We start from the raw sequence: 22,388 nt of genomic DNA, 5'->3' as shown, positions 1-22,388 counted from the left end.
TACATGGCTATCAAGACCCGGAGAGGTTAATTTAATTTTCTAGGGTAACAGTAAAAAAAATAGAGGTTTTAAATAAAATTATTTTTGCCCTACAGCCATATCAAATATTTAAGGAATAAGTCACTATTGAACTTAACTGTTTAAAAATATAATATTGTTTTTAGGCATAATAAGAGAAATATGGGGAAAAGGGATAGGAGGCATATTACATTGTTATTCAAAGTAGATCTTCAGTATCTTTCTATACTTCATTCATTTACGTCATTTGTTGTTCGTTCACAAATACGTATTGAGTAACTATTACATTCCAGGAACTGCGCAAAATGCTGGTGCTGAATTTGTGAATAAGGCAGACAGGACTCCTGCCTTCCTGGAGAGGCAGCAAAGAGAGGGTAGTTACAGTTGTACTCTGAGCAACAGACAAACTCAAGCTAAGCCACAGTCCAGAGCCAATACCTCCAACATACTTGGTCAAGGAGGCCAACCCTTTTAGAAAGCAAGAATTCTAGTGTTGGCTCAGGCACTAACCTAATGTGTAATCCTAAACAAGTCATAAATACTTTTTGGGCCCCCGATGTGGCATTTGTAAAATGGAGACCATGGTGCCTGTTTAACACAGCACAAGAAGCTGAGACTCAAAGATAATAATAAAGTTTTATAAACAACCTTATAAATAAAATATTTAATTATAAATATTAGAAAACACAGCAAAAATACTTAAAAGTTAGTGTTCTATGTGTTACCTAATTCAAGTCTAACAAAAATTACGTGTCAAAGATGACAGCCCAAAGAGAGAAACAAGGAGTGACTGTAAATAAACATTTACACAAAGCATCCTGAAGAACATAAAATACAGAGTTCTATACAAGGTCACAAGCTAAAACATAAAAATATTTTGCAGAGAATTTCTTTTGAATTGTTCACAAACTACGTAAGAAAAAGAAATTACATATTGTCTATATAGTCCCCGTAAGAAGTAAAGAAAAATAAGAGAACTAGGACAAGCAGGTTCTTTCTAGATGAATATAGTTTTCTTTAATAAACAAATAGGTTTATTTCAGTTAATATTCATTGAATCCAGGGGAAGAAATCAGAGTAATAGTTCATGAGGTTTGTTTTGGGGTTTGGTAGGGTTTTCCCCACTCTCTCCCTCACTTCTCCATCAAAAAAAAGGAGTCAAGAATTGTGAGCTGTGGTTTCTTTTCCATTTCTCCATAATTCAACACTTCTTTTCCAGCTGAAAAAGGCAAGTAAGTCTTCAGCTATGATCCAGAATGATCACTTTCATCTTCAGAGACGATAATAAAAAGCAAATAAATATACAATTGCAGTCACATAAGGGAAATTTTTTCTATAAATAAAACAAAAAAAATGAATGTAAGCATTTTGAGTTGCTTTACATTTAGGTAGAAAAATATTTTTTTTTGATAAAGGGAATGTGAAAAAAGAAACCCTCATTGGTGGGTCTGCTGGGTTGCTTAGGGTAACGAGTGCTGAAGAGTTCTTATTTTTATTTAAAATTTTTTCTGGCTGTACCCTGACCAGGGATGAATCCTGAACCTTCATGTATTGGGAGGAAGCTCTAATAGACTGAGCTATCCAGACGGGGCACAAGTAGTTCTGATTTTCAGACAGTGAGGACAATGGGTTTAAAGTCCAAGCCACTGAGGAATCAAGCACGGCCACTGTGGGAGCAGTCGGTCAGAAAGCTTGTCATTGAATATTTGAGCGGAGAGGAACTAGGCGTAGAGCACAGCTCATCAGAACTAGTTTCCCAGTCTTCAAGTCCTGGAACACATATACGGAAAGCTCTGACCCTTTGCAAATGGGTACTTGACCCCGCCCCACCTTGGCGTGTTGGGGCCCACCTCACCCAGTAGCAAGAACACTTCCCATAGAGCACAATATTAACTCCACGTGAGATGATTTATCACCTCATTATTGTAGGCATGGAGGGTAGCGACAAGAAGTAAACATTTTAATGCAGTCTCACTCCAGGAAAGCATAGACAAGGTAGACAGGGCAAGTCCATTATCAGTTTAAATACTTAATAAGTGGAGTAAAGATTTAATACTAGGCTCCTTGCCAGCAGAAGTAAGAGAGGGCAGAAAGAGCCCCAAAGAAGCAAAGGGAAAACTGCACACACACAAACACACACACTTCAGAATTTTATCTGTTAAAGAATAATTCTAGACATTGGCAGAAAGCTGCAAAGAAATAAGTTTTCAATAAGAGTTGTCAAAAATCAAAAGTATCACCATAAAGGTACTATAAAAACAAAAGCAAGAGGAAGACACTAGGCAGTTAGATAATCATCAACTCACAGAACCTGTCTTATAGAAACATCAGCGTGAAGAGAAACTGCATCTTAACCAAAACCATCTGATGGCTGAATTCAAGACGCCTTGTAAACAGAATTGTTGCATCTATTTTTCTCCCAGCAGCTGACTGCAATTTTGATGGTTTAAATGAAAGCTGAAATTTTTCTCTATCTATAAAACCTATATATTTGGTGTTTGCGTTTCTGAAATCTTTCTTTACCCATATAAATCTCTGGTGGATACAGATATAAGCAATACTACACACGTGTATACACACACACAAAACATATTTCAAGTCCTGATATCTTAAGCCAATAAATAAAACCAGCAGGGTAAGTAGTAAATTCATTATTATTTGAAGAATACTTAAAGACTGTCTAGCAGTATTTTCCTTCATCAGTTTATGATTGGTATGAACTGAAATTGCCACTATGAGTCTACTTACTGGATTCAAAGTAGTCAATGTCTCTGGTAAAAGGCAAATGTGATACAAGTGTAATCTGAACTTTTTTATGCTTCAATTGCAGATGGAAGCATAAAATTTTATGCTTCAATTGCAGATGGAAGCACTTAATAATTTTTTTTTCAGTGAGAGGAGGGAAGATAGAGAAACAGATTCCCACAAGAGCCCTAACCGGGATCCACCCAGTAACCCCCATCTGGGGCTGATGCTTGAATCAACCAGGCTATCCTTAGTGCCTGGGCTGACACTCCAACTAACCGAGTGTAAGGCCAGTGGTCATTGCTGTGACCATGCAGGTTCTCATTGGATTTGGGTAGATGGTAAAGGAACTGTGGAGCCGGAAAATGGTGGGCCATTCGTTTATTAAAGTCTTGTAAAGGCAGACAAGCAAACAGGCAGGGAAGACCACTTCCCTTTTTCTCTTTGGACTCTCCCGGACTTGTAGGCCCCCCATGAGCCTCAGCAGTTCCCAGCCAGTCTAGGAGTAAATTTCAGGGTCCCCAAGTCCCTCAGCATTCTCCATCTCTCCCTGCCCTCCCCGGCAAAACAGGCTGGGGGGAAAAAACCCTTCTCCATCAAACAATAGCAAATAATCGCCCCTCCCAAGCAGGAAGGCAATCAGCAATGTGCAATCTGCCGCCCTGAGGGTAAGCACCGCAGCCTTCCATAGACTACACACACAGCGTGTCCTGGGCCAATGCAAAATACAAGCGAGCAAACCTAAACACACTTGTTTCACATTGGAAACACATTGGTTTGCCCAACACTGAGCTACTGGCTGTAGGAGGGGAAAGGGGGGAGAAGCAGGAGAGGGAGGGGAATAGAATCAGATGGTCACTTCTTGTTTGTGCCCTGACCAGGAATAGAACCTGAGACATCCATTCGCAGGGCCAATGCTCTGTCCACTGAGCCAACCGGCCAGGGTCTAAAATAAAGTTCTTTAAAAAAAATAATTTAAATGTTCCCAGCTTGTACATTCACTTGTATTAGGCCCTTTGGCCTTCAGCAACACACACCCCCACCGCTGCACTCCTCACCCCCTGTAAACTCCTTTCCAGTGTTTCTGAGTCTGATAGGTTATCTCAGACCTGTTCCTAAAAATCCTATTCCCATTGGCTCCTGCAGTGACCTTGACTAGGTTTTGCCACTGTTTCTGGTAGTACCCTAGTCCCTAATAGAGCCCTTCAGAAACCAAATCTACTCAAAGGATTGCATCACAGCAAAGAATATCTTACTCCCTTTTCGTTTCCAGGATTTACAGAGTCCTTTCGCAATGTCTCTCTCAATCTGTCCTCCCTAACTTCCCAGAGTCTCTGCTTTCTTCAGAGCTCACATACGTACGTGTTCAGCGGTGCTGGGGGACAGCTCTAGGCATCTGAAACCACAGTGCACACTGACCCAGCCCAGCCCCTGACAGCCAAGGCTCCTTGCGGAGAGCTCACCCAGCCTGATCCTTCTCCCAAGACGTTCATCGGTGTTTGTGCAAGCATGTTCCTGGCAAACACAAGATAAAACTTTGCCAGATATGCCTGACTTTCAGTCTCAGTTGAGACCACATCCACATATGGAAAGATGAAGAGATAAATATTAACACAATATCATCCACAAACATCTTCATGAAAATTAGATTATTTTTCTTCCAGCTTTACTAAAGTATAATTGACAATAAAAAATTGTACATATTTAAGTTGTACTATGTGATGAAGTACATATACACTGGGAAATCAAGCTAATTAACATATCCATAACCTCACATACTATTTGTGTGTGTGATGAGAATACTTAAGATCTATTCTCCAAAAAGTTTAACTTGACAATATAGTATTATTAACTATAGTCACCATGCTGTACATTAGATCTCCATAACTTATTTCTCTTATAACTGGAAGTCTGTACCATTGGACCAACATCTCCCCATTTTCCCCATCCCCTCAACAAGCCCCTGACAACCCCCGTTTTGTTCTCTGCTTCTATGAGTTTGACTTTTTAAAAATAGATTCCATATATATATGAGATTTGTCTTTCTATATCTGGCTTACATCCTTCAAATTCTGAGACCAATTGTTCCCTCAACCGAGAGCAAATTTCTGAATGATAAGACAAATGAGATTTGATGTGGGGGCAAATGGGGAGAGGGACATAAAGACTAAAAATTTGAAAAGCTGGAGGTCCAGCTTAGGCAGAAAAGTCCCAGAAGCCAGATGTTTTGGGGGTGAATGATCATGAACAGCTGAGTATACTGGGTGCACAGCAGGGGACACCTGGGTGCAAGGAACTAAAATGGGAATAAAGGGACACCACAGATCAACTAAAGCAGGTCTCAGTGTTTCTGAGTCAGTCTTAGAAACAAATTACCTTTTCCAGTGAATTCCATGCAAAAGTGTTTTTCTAAACATTTTATTTATTTATTTTAGAGAGAGGAGAGAGAGAGAGAGAGAAGCGGGGAGGAGGGAGCGAGAAGCAGTTGCTTCTAATATGTGCCTTGACCAGAAAAGCCCAGGGCTTCAAACCAGTGACCTCAGCATTCCAGGTCAACACTTCATCCACTGAGCCACCACAGGTCAGGAGCAAAAGTTTTATTTCATATATTTGTCACTGGTTTTTCCTGTAACTGGCTGTGTTCCACATTTAGCCAGTCATAACATCAGTCTATATGACACCAAACATCCAGCCAATTCAGCCATAATCAAAACTCCAGTTAACCAGCCAGCTGTTTTCTGTACATAACGCCAAGCAATCAACTAAACGAACTTCATGCTTCGAATGATGGAAGAGGTCAGATGTTTTTGCATTTTGTAAATGTTAAGTGCCAATTGAAAACAGGAGTGTTAGCTGTCATTTTACATACATACAATTTTAAAATGATCCACCTTGCACTTTTCTCGTGACTGGGACATAAACTCAACAAAGATATAAGATATACACACACACATATATGTACACACATGCACTGGAAATGCTAGTGAGTAAACGCATGTGTTATGGAACATGTCAGTAGGATAAAGGGATAAATTATTTGACACAATTTCCATTTTATGAACTTTATTAAATATGCCCATGTCCTGCCAGTTTGTGCTTTTCCATGCCCGGCCCACCTGCTCTGGTCTCCATTATGAAGACCACTCTTCCAGGCTCTTCTGCTCTCTGGTTTCAGCTCCTGGGAGACCCCATGGGACACCCCATGGGACGATGACGGGCAGGAAGAGGGAGTAACTGGGTAAGTTTCCCTTTCTCTCTGTCTCCAGTGGTGTCTCCAGAAGTGGCAGTTCTTGCCAGCTAGCTCTTCCTTCCACGGTTCCAGTTCCCACCAGAAAGCCCCATCTAGGGTCCCTCAAGCTCCCTCAACATCATCTGTATAATCCATTTTTGGACTAATCTTTATCTACTAAGAGACCCAGAGTGACTTTTATTTTTCTTCCTAGACTTTGATGGATACCTCGGGATAAAGTACCTTCCCATCCTGGGATTGCAAGCACAGCCTGGGGCCTATTAAATAGCAGCCCAGGTCCTGCAAGCACAGCCCAGGTCCCGACCTTTTGCCTTCCTTTCCTTCTCCTCTGCCTGTCAAATGTTCCAGCTAGGAGAAAAAATAAATAAATAAAAGTGATGTATCAAAGGCCAGTCCCACTCAAAGTTTCCTCCAGTGGCTGTTATGAGACAGAACCCTCATATCAGGTATTTGCAATACTTTCCAAAATCAACAAACAGTGCTTTTTGCCATACTTCAATCTCTGTATGTCTGCAGATGGGCTGCTTTTCTTTTGCTTTTATTATATTGTCATGAGAACACTTAACACAAGATTTATTTTGTTAAATTTTTAATTGTACAAAACCGTATTGTTAATTATAGGCACAATGTAGTACAGCAGAGCTTTAGAACTTACTCATTTTGCATGATAAAACTTTATGCCCAATGATTAGCAATTTGCAATTTCCCTTCCACCCAGCCCCTGGTGCCCAATATTCCTCTCTCTGATCCTAAGATTTTGACACAAGTGAAATCATTCAGTATTTGTCCTTCTGTGACTGGTTTGTTTTACTTAGTGTGATGTCCATGGGTTATGGGGGAAGGAAAAATGGGGTATGACTGCTAACAGGAATAAGGCTTGTTTTTGGAGTGACAAAAATGCTCTAAAATTAGATAGTGATGGTTGCAAAACTTTGTGTACATACAATAAAATCTGAGTTACACAGTTTAAAAGAGTCAGCTTCAAGGTATGAAGATTATAGCTATTACTTTAAGGAAAAAAAAAGTAGCCCTGGCCAGTTGGCTCAGTGGTAGAGCATCAACCAGTATGTGAAAGTCCTGGGTTTGATTCCCAGTCAGGGCACACAGGAGAGGCAACCATCTGCTCCTCTACCCCCTCTCCTTCCCTCTCCCCCTCCTGCAGCCATGGCTCCATTTATTCACGCACTGCAGCCCAGGTTCTGAGGATGGCTCTGTGGAGCCTCCATCTCAGGCACTAAAAATAGCTCAGTTGCCAGCATGGCCCCAGATGGGAAGACCATTGGCTCCAGATGAGGGCTGTTGGGTGAATGTGAATCCCATTTGGGGCACATGTGGGACTCTTCTCTGTATCTCCTCTACTCTCACTTTAAAAAAGATAGAATAATTGAAGGAGTAATGAAATAGATAGAGGCCCAGAATTAAATTGTTGAGATATTCTATTTCCTAGAAATTTAATAGAGCATGAAAAAAAATCAGCAAAAGATACTGAAAAAGATAAGCCAGTGATATGGAAGAAAAAATGGAACCTGTCACTGATGTTGAAAGAAGAAAGTGTTTCAACAAGTAGGTTGTAGTCAACTATGTCCAATGCTGCTGAGCAATTGAGTAAGAAGAAAACAATAGTGACCATTGAATTTGACAAGCAACCTCAATAAAATAATAATATAATTGACATATTTCTATGATTTTTATTAATATAATGTTATTTCAAGCTATCAATAAGTATTATTGTAAAGAATGGCCCCCAAAATTGCATTTATAGCATCTATTAGCTTTTTAAAAGTTATAATTTTTTTAGCCTAAATATTTATTTTCATACCTGTAAAAAAAAACTTAATAAATGGTTTGGAAGAAAAATTGAGACTATATTCCAAAAATAGAAAAAAGGACAAATATATAGAATAAAAAAAAATGATAAAATTAGAAGAAAAATAATACAAAGAGTCAAACATTTGAATAGTAGGTATTCATTGAAAACAAAATAAAAATGGAGAAGATGAAGTCATGAAAAAAAAATTTTCAGGAAATTGTTCCAGAATTTCAGAATATGAGTTTCCAGATTTAAAAAGTCTGGTTAGTGTTTAAAAAATGAATAAAATCAGGCAACATACCAAGCACCATCACTGTGAAATTTTAGAACAGAGGGGAAAAAAACCCAGACAATCCAATAAAGGCACAGATATGAAAGAGAAAGAAATTTCATATAAAATTTCAAGAATCATAATTATTAAGATCTTTCAATTCCAATACTGAAATTAGAGGACAGTGAAAGAATGTGTTCAAAATTTTGAGGGGAAATTATTTGCAACCTAAAATTCTATATGCAGTAAAAATGGCAATCATAGGTGAGGGTAGAATAACAACATTTTTAGAGGTACAAAAATATCAAAAATTTGGCCCTGGCCAGTTGGCTCAGTGGTAGAGCACCAACCTAGTGTGTGGATGTCCTGAGTTCAATTCCTGGTCAGGGCACACAGGAGAAGCAGCCATCTGCTTCTCCACCCAGCCCTTTCCCCCTTCTCTCTCTCACACAGCCATGGCTCGATTGATTCAAGCACGTCAACCCCAGGCACCAAGCATGGCTCTACGGAGCCTCCACTTCAGGCACTAAAAATAGCTTGGTTGTGAGCATGACCCGAGATGGGGGTTGTCACGAGGATCCCAGTTGGGACACATGTGGGAGTCTATCTCTCTATCTCCCCTCCTCTCACTTGGAAAAAAAGAGAAAAAATATCAAAAATTTACTTGGCATGTGAGCCTGCTCAAAAAGCTAATGGAGAATGTGTTCTTCCAACAGAGGAAACAAAGAAGAAGGAACACTCAGAATTTAGGAAACAAGGGATATAAGAAAGAAAAGGCTCAAGAAGGAAAACGCCAGTATGACAGCTGTGCAACAGAGCTGGAAAGCAGCTGGTGGAAGCCTGGAGCAGGTGAAAGGTATCAGGAGACATTTCTTCAGAAAGGTGAATTTGATAGAAATCTAATGTGCCTGAAAGTTTTTAGACAATATTTCCACAATTGGGGAAGAGGTTGTCTAAGATAGTGATAAGTCCATAGAAAAACTAAAAAAAGAAAAATAATAAAACCAGACACTTATTGACTTCATGGAGAACAAAATGTTCAGAAAAAGTGATCATGGTATACTACTCAGCTCATCCATGGGTAACAATTACATAATCATAAAAATATGAATCTTGATTATTGGCCTAATCAAATAGTATGTTAGGAGGCAGGTGGGACCAGATGTGGACTAAGTATGGTCAAGGAAAGTAGTGGAAAAGCATTAAGTCCTTGTCCTCCGGGCGGTGGAGCAGTGGATAGAGTGTCAGACTGGGATGCAGAGGACCCAGGCTCGAGACCCCAAGGTCGCCAGCTTGAGCGCAGGCTCATCTGGTTTGAGCAAAGCTCACCAGCTTGGACCCAAGGTCGCTAACTTGAGCAAAGGGTTACTCAGTCTGCTGAAGGCTCACAGTCAAGGCACATATGAGAAAGCAATCAATGAACAACTAAGATGTCGCAACAAAAAACTAATGATTGATGCTTCTCATCTCTCTCTGTTCCTGTCTGTCTGTCCATATCTATCCCTCTCTACTCTCTCTCTGTCTCTGAAAAAATAAAAAAGTAAAATAAAATAAAAAGTTCTCGTCCTCCAGAGTCTAAGTCAAAACATAATGTTAAAATTATTTTCCACTTAAATGTCTCTTTGCATTGACTTTCTCTGTATTATTCTAGTTTCAGCAGAATGTTGAGCATATATGTAACACATGCTAAAGAAAACATTTTATGGTAAATAATTGGCTAATTTTATATATTGAGAGTCAGACAATGTGAAAATGTTTGACCTTAATTTTATGTTAAATTTTCCTCAGAAGTAGTTTGGGAATGAGGAAAATATTTTGAAAGTTAGGTTAAAATTTTGAACTACCTTTTGCAGTTCAGTTCATGGCAGTCTCTTCAGAGAAGAACTATAATTTATAAGAAAATACAAGCTAAATAAAGGGAAACAGTCAGAATGAAAGCTATTGAAAATATTACTGTTCTTTCTATTTATGAACATTTGTTTTTATTAAAACACACTAGCACCTTCACCTTTACTTATGTGTAAGCACAAAATGCAACATTTAATCATAAAGAATAGCTCATGGTAAAACTGTAGGAGCATAACCCACACAACAGAACCTGAACACAATGGCTATCTGAGTCATTCCTACTTCTCTGTCATCAAATCCTTTGCAAATCTCTAGCTATTTTCTCTCACTGCCACATAACTTTCTATTTTTTCACCCTAGCAAATAAGAAGTCTACAGAAATTTGAGAGAAATAAAGTTATAAACCTAATCAAAGGAAGACTGATTACTTTCTTGACATTCTGTAGAAAGAGCAATAGCGTCTTAAGCAGCTAAAAAGCTTTTCTTATTCATTCATTTTTAAAACAAACCTGTAATTGGATCATTTGGTTTAAATAGGTCCTTTGATTTGGAGAGGAAAATTCATTAAAATTGGTATTTATAAATTCATGTCAAAGAGAAACTTATTAAGAATTATGTTTTAAATTTGCAAATAGCCAATATGCAATAATTTTTCTATTAATCCTGAGATTTTTTTGCAGCATGTCTTTTAAATTATTTAACACTAAGATATTGGAACTGGGGATTTGAATCATTTCTTAAAGATAGTTGAAGTGGCCACAACATAAAAAAATATCCTCCCAATATATTATTCCATGTAACATTAGAAAATAGAGCAGACACTGAAGAAGCAAATAATTCACATATTATTAATGGGAATACTGGTATGTTTCTAAGTACACAGTAATAGAGAGTAATTTATTTGAAAATTTAAGACACTTTGAAAGACTAGTTTTTAAAAATGTTAAAATTATATAACCCTCTATAGAGTTTGAAGCTATATTCATGTCTATACATTTGTATCATTTCTGAATGGTATAACTATGCTCATTAAAATGCTGTAGTATTCTTAATGGAGATTTAGATACTGAATTTTGCATTAAATTTTTGGGAATGTATGCCAAAGCTAAGTCAACATACCCAAGCAAATTTTTGGGAGGAACTGTTTTTAAACAAAATTAATCAGAAGGCAATAAAGTATCCATTAGAAAGTTAAATATATAATCTTCTAATTTGAAGTCAGAATATTAAAGTTGTTTCTTTACCTGTACCAGTATACATACTATTAAGGCAGTTAGCATATTACTTTACTTTTGTGCTTCTTGCCAATTGTTTGGAAGATAGAAACCTCTGGACTTCAGATTACTCCATCTAAAAAAATTCTAAGACTTTGCAGAGATTGTAGAAAGAAAGAACTCTACATTTCATATTTCCCACACTATAGTTATTGCACAATTTAAAGAACTTTCTAATTCAGAGAATCTTCATGATCCATTTATTTTTCATTGCTTGGGAATCACTGTACTACTCATATATGCTCTGGTCTTATCATTAATTTACTGGCTATTTTCTTCTGTCATAAAGTCGGAGATATCCATTTGGTCTTTAGAAGCAAAACGTTAGGAGGTAAGAGTCATCTTCAAACTCTGTCAGTATATCCACAGACAAGGAGTAAAAAAAGGAGATGGAATTAACACCACCAACAACCACCACTCATGTTATAAACAATTAGATAGTGAGACAAAATATAGAAACACTAGCTTAGAAAAGAGGCATTACAAGGTTGTGACCTCTGAGAGAAAGAAAACAGATGATGGGACCTCAACATTCACCAGCTTACCTCCCGGAGCCACTTTTGAGGCAACAACACAGAGTCAAGCAGTCTCCCTAAGCTGAAAAAGCAGAGATCACAATTCAGGTAAACCAAGAAAGAAGGGATCTGTGTAGTACAGTAACACAAAGGAAGGAGCTATACAAAGAAGAACTACTGAGATCTGCACTAGGACCTGCTTGAGACTCTATCTAGCTACTTACCTGTTCATGCATGAAAAGAAATGGCCCAAGCCTGTGGAAAGAATCCCCCCAAAAACTACTCAGAAAACCCCTGTGGCTCACAAAGAGCTAAGAATAGTTTGTCCTCCCACCAGCCAAGCTGGGGAGAAAATGCAGAGAGCATCAAGCTCAGTCTTCACAAAGGCACTGTGTGTCAAGGCACAACATAATCAAATTGCTGAAAACTGATGACAAAAACAAATCTTAAAATCATCTAGGAAAATAAGATTCACTGTGACACAAATGCAAAGCAATCACAAAAAGGGTAACAGCAGACTCTTCATCAGACACTATGCAAACCAAATATATTAAAATAAAAATAAAAACTGTCTACCTACAGCTCTTTACTAGGGGAAAATATCCTTTAAAAATAATAAATAAATATGCAATTCCAGATGAACAAAACTAAGAGAATTCATTACCAAAAGAACTGCACTCCAAAAATGTGAAAGGAAGTTTCTTTAAAAGAGCTAAAATAATGCCAGATAGAAAGTTAAGGGCCTGGCCAATTTGCTGAATGGATAGAGTGTCAACCTAGCATATGGATGTCCCAGGTTCGATTCCTAGTCAGAACACACAAGAGAAATAACCATCTGCTTCTCTCCTACTCCTTTTCCCCCTTCTTGCTCTCTCTCCCTCTCCCTCAGCCAGTGGCTAGATTGGTTTGAGCGTCAGCCCCAGGTCCTGAGGATAGCTGGATTGATCTGAGCATTGACCCCAGATGGGGGTTGCCAGGTGGATCCTGGTCAGGACACATGCTGGAGTCTGTCTCACTATCTCCCCTTCTCTCATTTAAAAAAAAAGAAAGAAAGAAAGGGAAGGGAAAGGAGGGAAGGGAAGGGAAGGGAAGGGAAGGGAAGGGAAGGGAAGGGAAGGGAAGGGAAGGGAAGGGAAGGGAGGAAGGAAGGAAGGAAGGAAGGAAGGAAGGAAGGAAGGAAGGAAGGAAGGAAGGAAGGAAGGAAGGAAGGAAAAAGAGAGTTAAAACTTCACAGATGATTGAAGAAAGCCAGAAATAATAAATGTGTAGGGAAATGTTAAAGACAGTTTTCTCATTTTTAAAAGTATTTTAAAAATAGTATTGACTTTAGAGCAAAAATGACCATGTAATTTAGGATTTACATCATATTTATAAGTAAAAAGGTACAGTATTATTTGAAAGCAGACTGTGATAAATTAATGATACATTATCATCACCCAAAGAGAAACTAATCAAAAACAAAACAATGTAACTAAAATATAATTGTAAAAAATTGTCAATCTCAGGGAATATGAAAAAGGAACAAAGAACAGTTTGTTGGACAGTCTCTATACATATAAAACAATAAACAATCTTGTACTCATATCAATAATACTAACACCAACAAATCACTTATGATATGCCAGTAAAAGTTTCAAGTAGTTTATAGATATGTCATTTAATCATCACAACACTAATAAGTAGAGACCATTATTAATCCCATTCTACAGACCTGAACCTTAAGTAATTACTCAGTAATAAGAGTAGATATGATAATTTAGTAATTCAGAATCCTGAGGATTGTGGCTAGTCTTGGGAATTTGTCATGGAAGAGATAAGGCTTGAGCTAGTTCTTGCAAGGTCTGTGCTTGATGACTACCAAGTTTTCCACATTAGTGTCACAATCTAAAATCAGAAACCCAGTACTTCAGCAGAGTAATTTAAATCAATTCTTCAGCTGTTTCAATAAACATTTATTGATCACCTACTATGTGTTAGGGTTTGGGATCACAGAGATGGACAAACGATGGATGTCTACTGAGTACATGTATACAATATACACCATACTGCTAGATATCATTAAGATGCAGTGCTCACCCTGTAGTCGGTTGTGTGTGTGTATTTGAACATATGTGTGCACATGTGCATGTGTATAAACCAATTAGAGAGCAATTGAGACTGGATTATAGTCATGAACTAACCTGAGTCATGTTATATGATGAGGTCAGGGAGCAGGAGGTTAGTGTGAATTACCCAGGGATAAGGAGATACCTTGCAGTTGACTTTTGAAGAACGAGTAGCATGTCTACATCAGTGAAGAAGGGAAAGACGCATACCAGCTGGTGAGAACAGAATGAGAAAGACTCAGTTACAAATAAACACAGTCGGCTTGGCTAATGTCAGGTATGTTAAGAAAGAGCTGAAGATAAAGCTGAACACGTAGAGGGGGACAGAGAGATACAAACTGGGCCACGAAAATTAACTTAACCCTAGATTTGTTTATAGAGAAAACAAAATGGATGCTTGCTTCATCCCAAAATTCTAACTAAATCATTCTGTTTTACTTAGATAAGAGAGGGCATAAATACAAGAAGGCATGAAGAATATTCCCAAAACAATAGAGAAAAGGGTTTTAATGATCATTTAACATGCAGGTAATATCCTCAGAACTCAGAAATAGCAATAAAAATTAAAATAGAGAAAAAATTTACTTTTTCAAGAGTTTGTTGATGTTTCTAAAGACAAAAGCTTCTTTAAGAAATTAATAAACATGTATCACTGATGCCACCAACAAACATCATCAAACCATATAGAAATAGGAGCCTTATACTGGAGGGTAAGTAGGGTAACCATTGATACTTCCATGGGCGGATCAAGTGCCTTCTCTGCTCAAATGACAGGCCCATGGGCTTTCTGCGTGTCCAGGCAATATTCCCACTGTATTTTGTCAGCAGATAGCAAGTGTTCATAGTGACAGGAACACACAGCCCAGGATATAGCCGTACCCTCATTCATGGCTCAAATCACCTCAGTACAATGTTGCTCTTCTCTACTGACTCCTCTAATGGCCTCAAATACCAATTACACCATGTCACCAACTCTGCATCTAAATTTAGATATAGGTATTAAGTGTGGATGCCTGATAAGACTAATTAAATACTTTGCAGAAGTGCGAAGTAATCAGTCTTAGAATAGAAGGGGGGAAAAAAGAAATCCTCAAAGGTGGATTTGACACAATCCCTGTCCCTATTGAAGTTTCATAAGATCACAACTGAAAGAACATTCTACCATAAAATAAGGACTATGTGTTAACAGCAGGGAACAAAAATTCATCTGACAACTCCCCCCCCAATTTAGTAGCCACCACAAATTCTGAAATCGTCATATTACCATATATCGCCACCTAGTGTCCAGAGTAGGTCTATGTTAACATTAGCTGAGCCCAAAGTTGACATTTTTCTGCAGTCCCTCTTCAAAGGCTTCCTGTTAGATTTGGCCATTTACTCCATCAGGATTCCTATTGTGACTCCTCATTTTACTTCAGGGCATATCCAACAAAGTGTAATTATGCATTTATTTTATTATAGTTAAACTCCCATTTTGTGGATTATCCTCAAATGCTTTGCAAACTGTTCCCCAGATTAACTCCTTTTCTACACTTAGCCTTCTCTCTCTCTCCTCCCTTATTGGGGTATGGACTCTCTCAATGTACATTTTAATAGCATTATTTTCTATATGAAATATAATTGGGAAGATAGGACTACACCAAAATGCATCAAAATTGTTCATAACATTAACATTTGAGTAACTTTAGAATTGCTTCTTTTTGTAGATTTACCCTTTCCTTCTTTCTAGTCCTTCAACCACACAGTGGGAGTAAGAAAGAGATGTTAATAAATAATTAAAAACCACTCTAATAACAGAATATAACAAATAAAAAATAATTCCCAAGATTAATTACTTAAGAGCTTCTATTTTCTTCCAAGCAATCTTTAAAGCAAGCCACTTCGAAGAGAGGAAGTGTGAAATTTTTGAAGATGTGAACTTTCAGATAGGAATAATTCTGCCAAAACATTTTCAGACCTACATTACTGTCTTTGAGTTAAACTTTTCCCAAACCAGGCAAAATAGAACATTTGACCAATTAGATGCGGTTGGATTTACAAACATTAACATGAAGCAGCCTTCTTAGTTTGCCTTGGAGTTAGATCTGCCAGATTGCCATGCAATATTTAGGATATGCTAAAAAAATTACTCATTGTTTATATGAAACTCAAATTTAACTGAGTGTCCTGTATTTTACAGGGCAACCCTACTTAAAGTGAAATGAAAGACTTAGTTGGGGAAAATAACTATACAGAACGGGAGTGATTTTTATGGAAATGGTGCTTTGGCGGAGTTGCGAAGCCCAACACTGTAAGCCAGGGATAGTCAACCTTTTTATACCTACCACCCACTTTTGTATCTGTTAGTAGTAAAATTTTCTAACCGCCCACGGGTTCCACAGTAATGGTGATTTATAAAGTAGGGAAGTAACTTGACTTTCTAAAATTTATAAAGCAGAGTTACAGCAAGTTAAAGCATATAATAATTACTTACCAAGTACTTTATGTCGGATTTTTGCTAAGCTTGGCAGAATAAATCTTTATAAAACAACTTACTATAGTTAAATCTATTTTTTTATTTATACTTTGGTTGCTCCGCTATCACCCACCATGAAATCTGGAACGCCCACTAGTAGGTGGTAAGGACCAGGTTGACTACCAATGCTGTAAGCTATCAAATAGTACTGTGCATATATTTAATACTTTAATATTTATAAAGCCTTTCTCATGTTATACTTTTACTTGGACCCTCTTTATGATAACTCTTAGGTGGGTTTTTTGTTTTCTGTTTGTTTTTCAGTGAGAGAGAGAGAAAGACAGGAAGAGAGAGATGAGAAGCATCAACTGGCAGTTGCAGCACTTTTCATTTAGTTAATTGATTGCTTTTTATAGTGCCTTGATGGGGAGGGGGGCAGCCGAACCAGTGAACCCTTGCACAAGTGTGACCTGCACTCAAGCCAGTGACCATGGGATCATGTTGATAATCCCATGCTCAAGTCGGCAACCCAGCTCTCAAGCTGGCCAACCTGTGCTCACGCTGGCAACTTCTGACCTTCAAACAGGACATCAGCGTCCCAGGTCGATGCTCTATTCAACTGCATCACCACCAGTCAGGCCCTTAGGTGGGTATTTTTGTACCTGTTTCAAGGCTCACAGATGTTAAAAAATTGTCATGGTGATCCACATGGAGCTGGACCTTGAATTCATGTCTCAGTATGGTAAAAGTCTTTACAAATAAAATGTTCGTGTAGGCATTACACAGACTTTCAATCCCTGAGCTACAGATGAAAATTAAGTATCTGGCAAACCAAGTATAAAACAAACATTGCAACTTAAGGCCAGGAAACATGAAAATATATTCTCAGCAAGAGCCACTGAGTTGCCTCTCATACTTTCAGATTGTGGAGTCCAGTTTGTTTTTTTAAACAACAAAGCATTAATTTTATTTCCTTAAGTACTGTAAGACATTATTCTTCTGATGTGGGTTTATTCACATATACCCAGAGTTTTTAAATCTTCACCCACTATTCTTTGTAAGACATTTATATGTCTTAAAGATATTTAATAAAATCACAAGATAATCCACATCTGTTTAACTTAGAGTTTATTTTTCCAGATCTTTACAGTTCAAATTTATAAAATGTTCTTATAATTCTTTTGACTATTAAGCACCAGGGTCTTTTTAACTTATAGAGCAGTGACAGCTGGCGTTCATAGTGTGTACTGCAATTCTTCCCCCATGGTTTTTATACTTTATGTGTAGTCCTCAAATTCAAGTGTTCATAAAAATCCCTTGAAGCGTTTCTTATAATGCAGCTCCTTGCGCCCCTCAGATTCTGATGCTATCTATCTGGGTTATTACACTAATGTAAGCCCCAAAGCTACCATTGTTTTTCCACCACCTGGTCAATCTCATTCAACAGAACTAATTGTGCACACGAATCATACTGATCTTGTTAAAATACAGATTCTGGGGGCAGTAGTTTGGGGATGGAGCCAGAGAGTCTGCATTTCTTCCAAGCTCCCAGGTAGCTTTATACCGCCCCCCCCCTCCCACTTAAAACCTAAGCATTTCCACTTCTTTATGTAGCCAGATCACCATAGTTTGAATCCTGAGTTAACATAATTTGACTTAAATATGTTTTTCACGAAGTACTTACGCTGTTGTCCACACCCCTGTTTTCTGCTGTCTACCAGAGTCCTGAAAGATAGTCACCTCAAGAGAAGTAGCTCAGAACAAAGCAGGCCAACATCCTGCTGAAAGTCCCACCTAAATCCATTTCTGTTCCTTTCTAGACCAAACCCTTTCCTGGTATCAAACAGACAGGAAGGCCCAGGGCAGTATCAACCCTATAAGTGCTGTGCATGTATAAGGGATCCAAAGCTCCTCACAGCGTCACAGCCTCCCTACAAGAATAAAAGCTCAGTGGAGTTCAATACTGATCACGGTGATGCTCATGATAAGGAAGGTGAGAGCTAACATGTATTGCACACTTGCTAAGTGCCATGCATTGTGCTAAATTCTTTACATGGATTATTTTATACAATAAAGTAGATAGTATCATGTCTCTATTGTAATGATGAGGAGAGAGACAGGAGCGAAGAGCAGGGTCATATCTAACATCACAACTAAAGTCCAGTGTCATAAACTGAAAACCAAAATATTAAATTGATGGCTGCTTTTCTATTATGTCTTCTATATAGTCTATACATTTAAATAGCATTATTTGCTACATAAAATATAATTGGGAAGAGAGGGCTGTGTCAGAAATACATCAAATTATTCACAACACAAACATTTGAGTGGCTTTAGAATTGTTTCACTTTGGGAATTCACTCTTTCCCTCCTTCAAGTCCCAATACCACACAGTGGAAGAGGGAAAGAGAGGTTAGAGACACGTAAAATTCATTCTCTATAATTTTCATGTATTGCTATCCAGCAATACATGGCTAGAACATACAAGGGCTTTCCAGAAAAATCTTGAATTTTCTAGAAATGGCCAAAACATATGCCCATCTTCACATATCAAATACTAAAGCACTATTGCAGCACTGATACAGGCAACTTAAAAAGATGCTTCTCAAGAGTTGAGTTTGCCTGACCAGGCGGTGGTGCAGTGGATAGAGCATTAGACTGGGATGCAGAGGACAAGTTTCAAAACCACGAGACTGCCGGCTTGAGCGCAGGCTCATCTGGTTTGAGCAAGGCTCACCAGCTTCAACCCAAGGTCGCTGGCTTGAGCAAGGGGTCACTCTGCTGTAGGCCCCCGGTCAAGGCACATATGAGAAAGCAATAAATGAACAACTAAGGAGCCGCAACAAAGAATTGATGCTTCTCATCTCTCTCCCTTCCTGTCTGTCTATCCCTCTCTGCCCCTCTCTCTGTCTCTGTCACACACACACAAAAAAAGAGTTGAGTTCTGTGACCACATCAAAGAATAAAACCCAAGTATTCACACATGTAAGGTCAGGGCCATTCAGTTTATTAAAGTCTCATAATGGTGGATGAGCAAACAGGCAGGGAAGACTACTTCCCTTTCTCTCAGGGTCCCCAAGTCTCCCCAACTCCCCCCCTCCTCTCTCTGCACACCCCAGCAAAACAGGCTGGGGGCAAAAACCCCTTCTCCAGCAAACACTCGCCTATCGCAAGCAGTAAGGCAATCCGTAATTTGCAATCTGCCACCCTGAAGGCAAGCACCTGCAGCCTTCCATAGACTACACACACGGTGCTGCCCCAATACAAGTGAGCAAACCTAAAAAAAACACTTGTTTACCCAACATTCCACCCCTTTTGCTCACTTCACAATCTATACAACAGGTATCCCTGTGTGCGGAATGAGGTACATTATATAAACAAACAAACAAACAAACTATAGAACACACAAGACATATAATTGAACAGTTATAAAGGTGCCCTTCATAATGTCTTTCTGAGCACTCTGCCCAAGGTGCTAACTAGAGCCTATCTCCAGCCCCCTACTCCACTGAAGGTGGGAAGGCTTGTATAGTCCAGGGTTGGGTCCATGAAAACCTTAAAGTGTTCTTGGTGCACCTCTCGAACTGGACGAGAACAGCTTCCTGGTGCAAGAGGACCTCCGCGGAGTTGCCCCCCCCCCCCCATCAGGGTCTCTCATACTGTCCAAAGGCAACATGTCCATCCAAAAAAGGAGCCAGTACCCCCCTCTGGGTTGCAGTCCAAGAGTCAGTCCACAATAGACAGCCCAGCTGTCTGTGCAAATCACCAAGGTAAAGGTCCATTACAGGCAACTAGGTTCACAGAGAGGCTCAGACCAGCACGACTAGTACTTCCAGATCCTGAGTGGGAATGGCGTGGAACTAAGAAAATAGCCTTAGAGAGAAAACAGGATGGGCTAGGGAGGACTCTTTGCAATGCAAAGATAGCTTGCTAGAGCCAAGAGCCCCTGGCCTGCTTTATTATATAGCCATATGCAAAGAAGAAAGTCTCCGAAACAAAGTCACACATCTCCAAGGCAACCCAAGAATTCTTTCAAGTGCAGAAATCCTCCACCCTGCATAACGGAAATCAGCCAACATCAGAACAAACAAAGGGTGACGGGTTCGATTCCGGCCAGGGCACACAGGAGAAGCGCCCATTTGCTTCTCCACCCCTCCGCCGCACTTTCCCTCTCTGTCTCTCTCTTCCCCTCCCGCAGCCAAGGCTCCATTGGAGCAAAGATGGCCCGGGTGCTGGGGATGGCTCTGTGGCCTCTGCCCCAGGCGCTAGAGTGGCTCTGGTCGCAACATGGCGACACCCAGGATGGGCAGAGCATCGCCCCCTGGTGGGCAGAGCGTCGCCCCTGGTGGGCGTGCCGGGTGGATCCCGGTCGGGTGCATGCGAGAGTCTGTCTGACTGTCTCTCCCTGTTTCTAGCTTCAGAAAAATGAAAAAAAAAAATAAAAAAAAATAAAAAATAAAAAATAAAAAAAAAACAAAGGGTGAGAGGAAAGGCAGGTAAATTGCTTCTAGCAACTTAAGCAAGCAAATGAAGTGGCGGGATGGGATGAGTGCAAATACTCAGCTTCATAGCCAATATGAAGGTGTAGACTAGGGAATAACTTAGCCTTTTGCTAAGCCTCTAACTGCAAGGGCTTTGGCACTTGTAGTTTCCCACAGCCAACTCTCTGCCTGAAGCTGAACCCACAGTTGTACTTCCAACAACTGCCACTGCCAACATTCAACTTCCAGGGAAAACTGCAACTCGTGAACCCATTCAGCCTCCTTCTCCAGAGACTTTTCCAGTTCCAGGCGCTGTACCTGCAGTTCTTGGATCTGTAGTTCTTTCTCACGTACCCATTACAGCTCATGCCGTTGCTGCCACATGGTTTGCAGTTCGTTCTGGAGCTCTTGACCTCAGCTCTTGGTTTCCTCTCACAGTGCTGTAAAAAACAGCCAGCCCATGGTCCCCAAAAGGACAGCCATGGGAAACCATACACTGAGGAGCAACGACCAGCCTTCTGCCCCACCCCTCAACGGTGGCTGCTGCTCCATACCAAGCTGATCCAAACCATGCTGACTACACCAGATGTAGGGCCAGTGGCCACCGCCATGGTCACTGAGGTTCACACTGGATTCAGGCAGACGGTAAAAGAACTGTGGAGCCAGAAAATGGTGGGCCATTCCATTTATTCAAGTCTTGTAAAGATGGACGAGCAAACAGGCAGGGAAGACCGCTTCCTTTTCTCCCTTCTCAGGCTCCACCAGTCTCAGCACTCCCCAGACAAACAGGCCTGGCAGAAATCAGGGCTCTCAAGCCCCAACTCAGTCTCTGGTTCCACAACCCGGACTCATTCCCTGGACTCTTTTGGACTCACAAGCCCCCACCAACCTCAGCACTCTTCATTAAAACAAGCTGGGGGCCAAAAACCCCTACTCCTGCAATCACCCTTCCCAAACTGGAAGGCAATCTACAATTTGCAATCTGCCACCCTGAGGGCAAGCACCTGCAGCCTTCCATAAACTATACAGGAGTCCCCAAACTTTTTACACAGGGGGCCAGTTCACTCTCCCTCAGACCTTTGGAGGGCCGGACTATATAAAAAAAACTATGAACAAATTCCTATGCACACTGCACATATCTTATTTTAAAGTAAAAAAAAAAAAAAAAGGGAACAAATACAATATTTAAAATAAAGAACAAGTAAATTTAAATCAACAAACTGACCAGTATTTCAATGGGAACTATGGGCCTGCTTTTGGCTAATGAGATGGTCAATGTGCTCCTCTCACTGACCACCAATGAAAGAGGTGCCGTGCGGCGGCCAGATAAATGGCCTCAGGGGGCCGCATGCAGTCCACGGGCCGTAGTTTGGGGACCCCTAGACTATACACACTGTGTTGTCCCAATACAGGTGAGCAAGCCTAAAAAGGAAAAAATAAAACAAAACACTTGTTTACCCAACAACATATTTTTTTTAATCCATACCCTTTTAAAATTTCTATTATTATCCTTCCTTTACATGTTATTTCTTGCAACCAGGTAATAGTTCCATTCAACCTTTCTCATAATAACACAGAAGTTTCTCTCCAAACTTCTAATGTGCTGTAAGATATGC

Source organism: Saccopteryx leptura, chromosome 7 (genome assembly GCF_036850995.1).
Source record: "Saccopteryx leptura isolate mSacLep1 chromosome 7, mSacLep1_pri_phased_curated, whole genome shotgun sequence".
Taxonomy (NCBI): domain Eukaryota; kingdom Metazoa; phylum Chordata; class Mammalia; order Chiroptera; family Emballonuridae; genus Saccopteryx; species Saccopteryx leptura.
Note: the sequence above shows the minus strand (reverse complement) of the source record.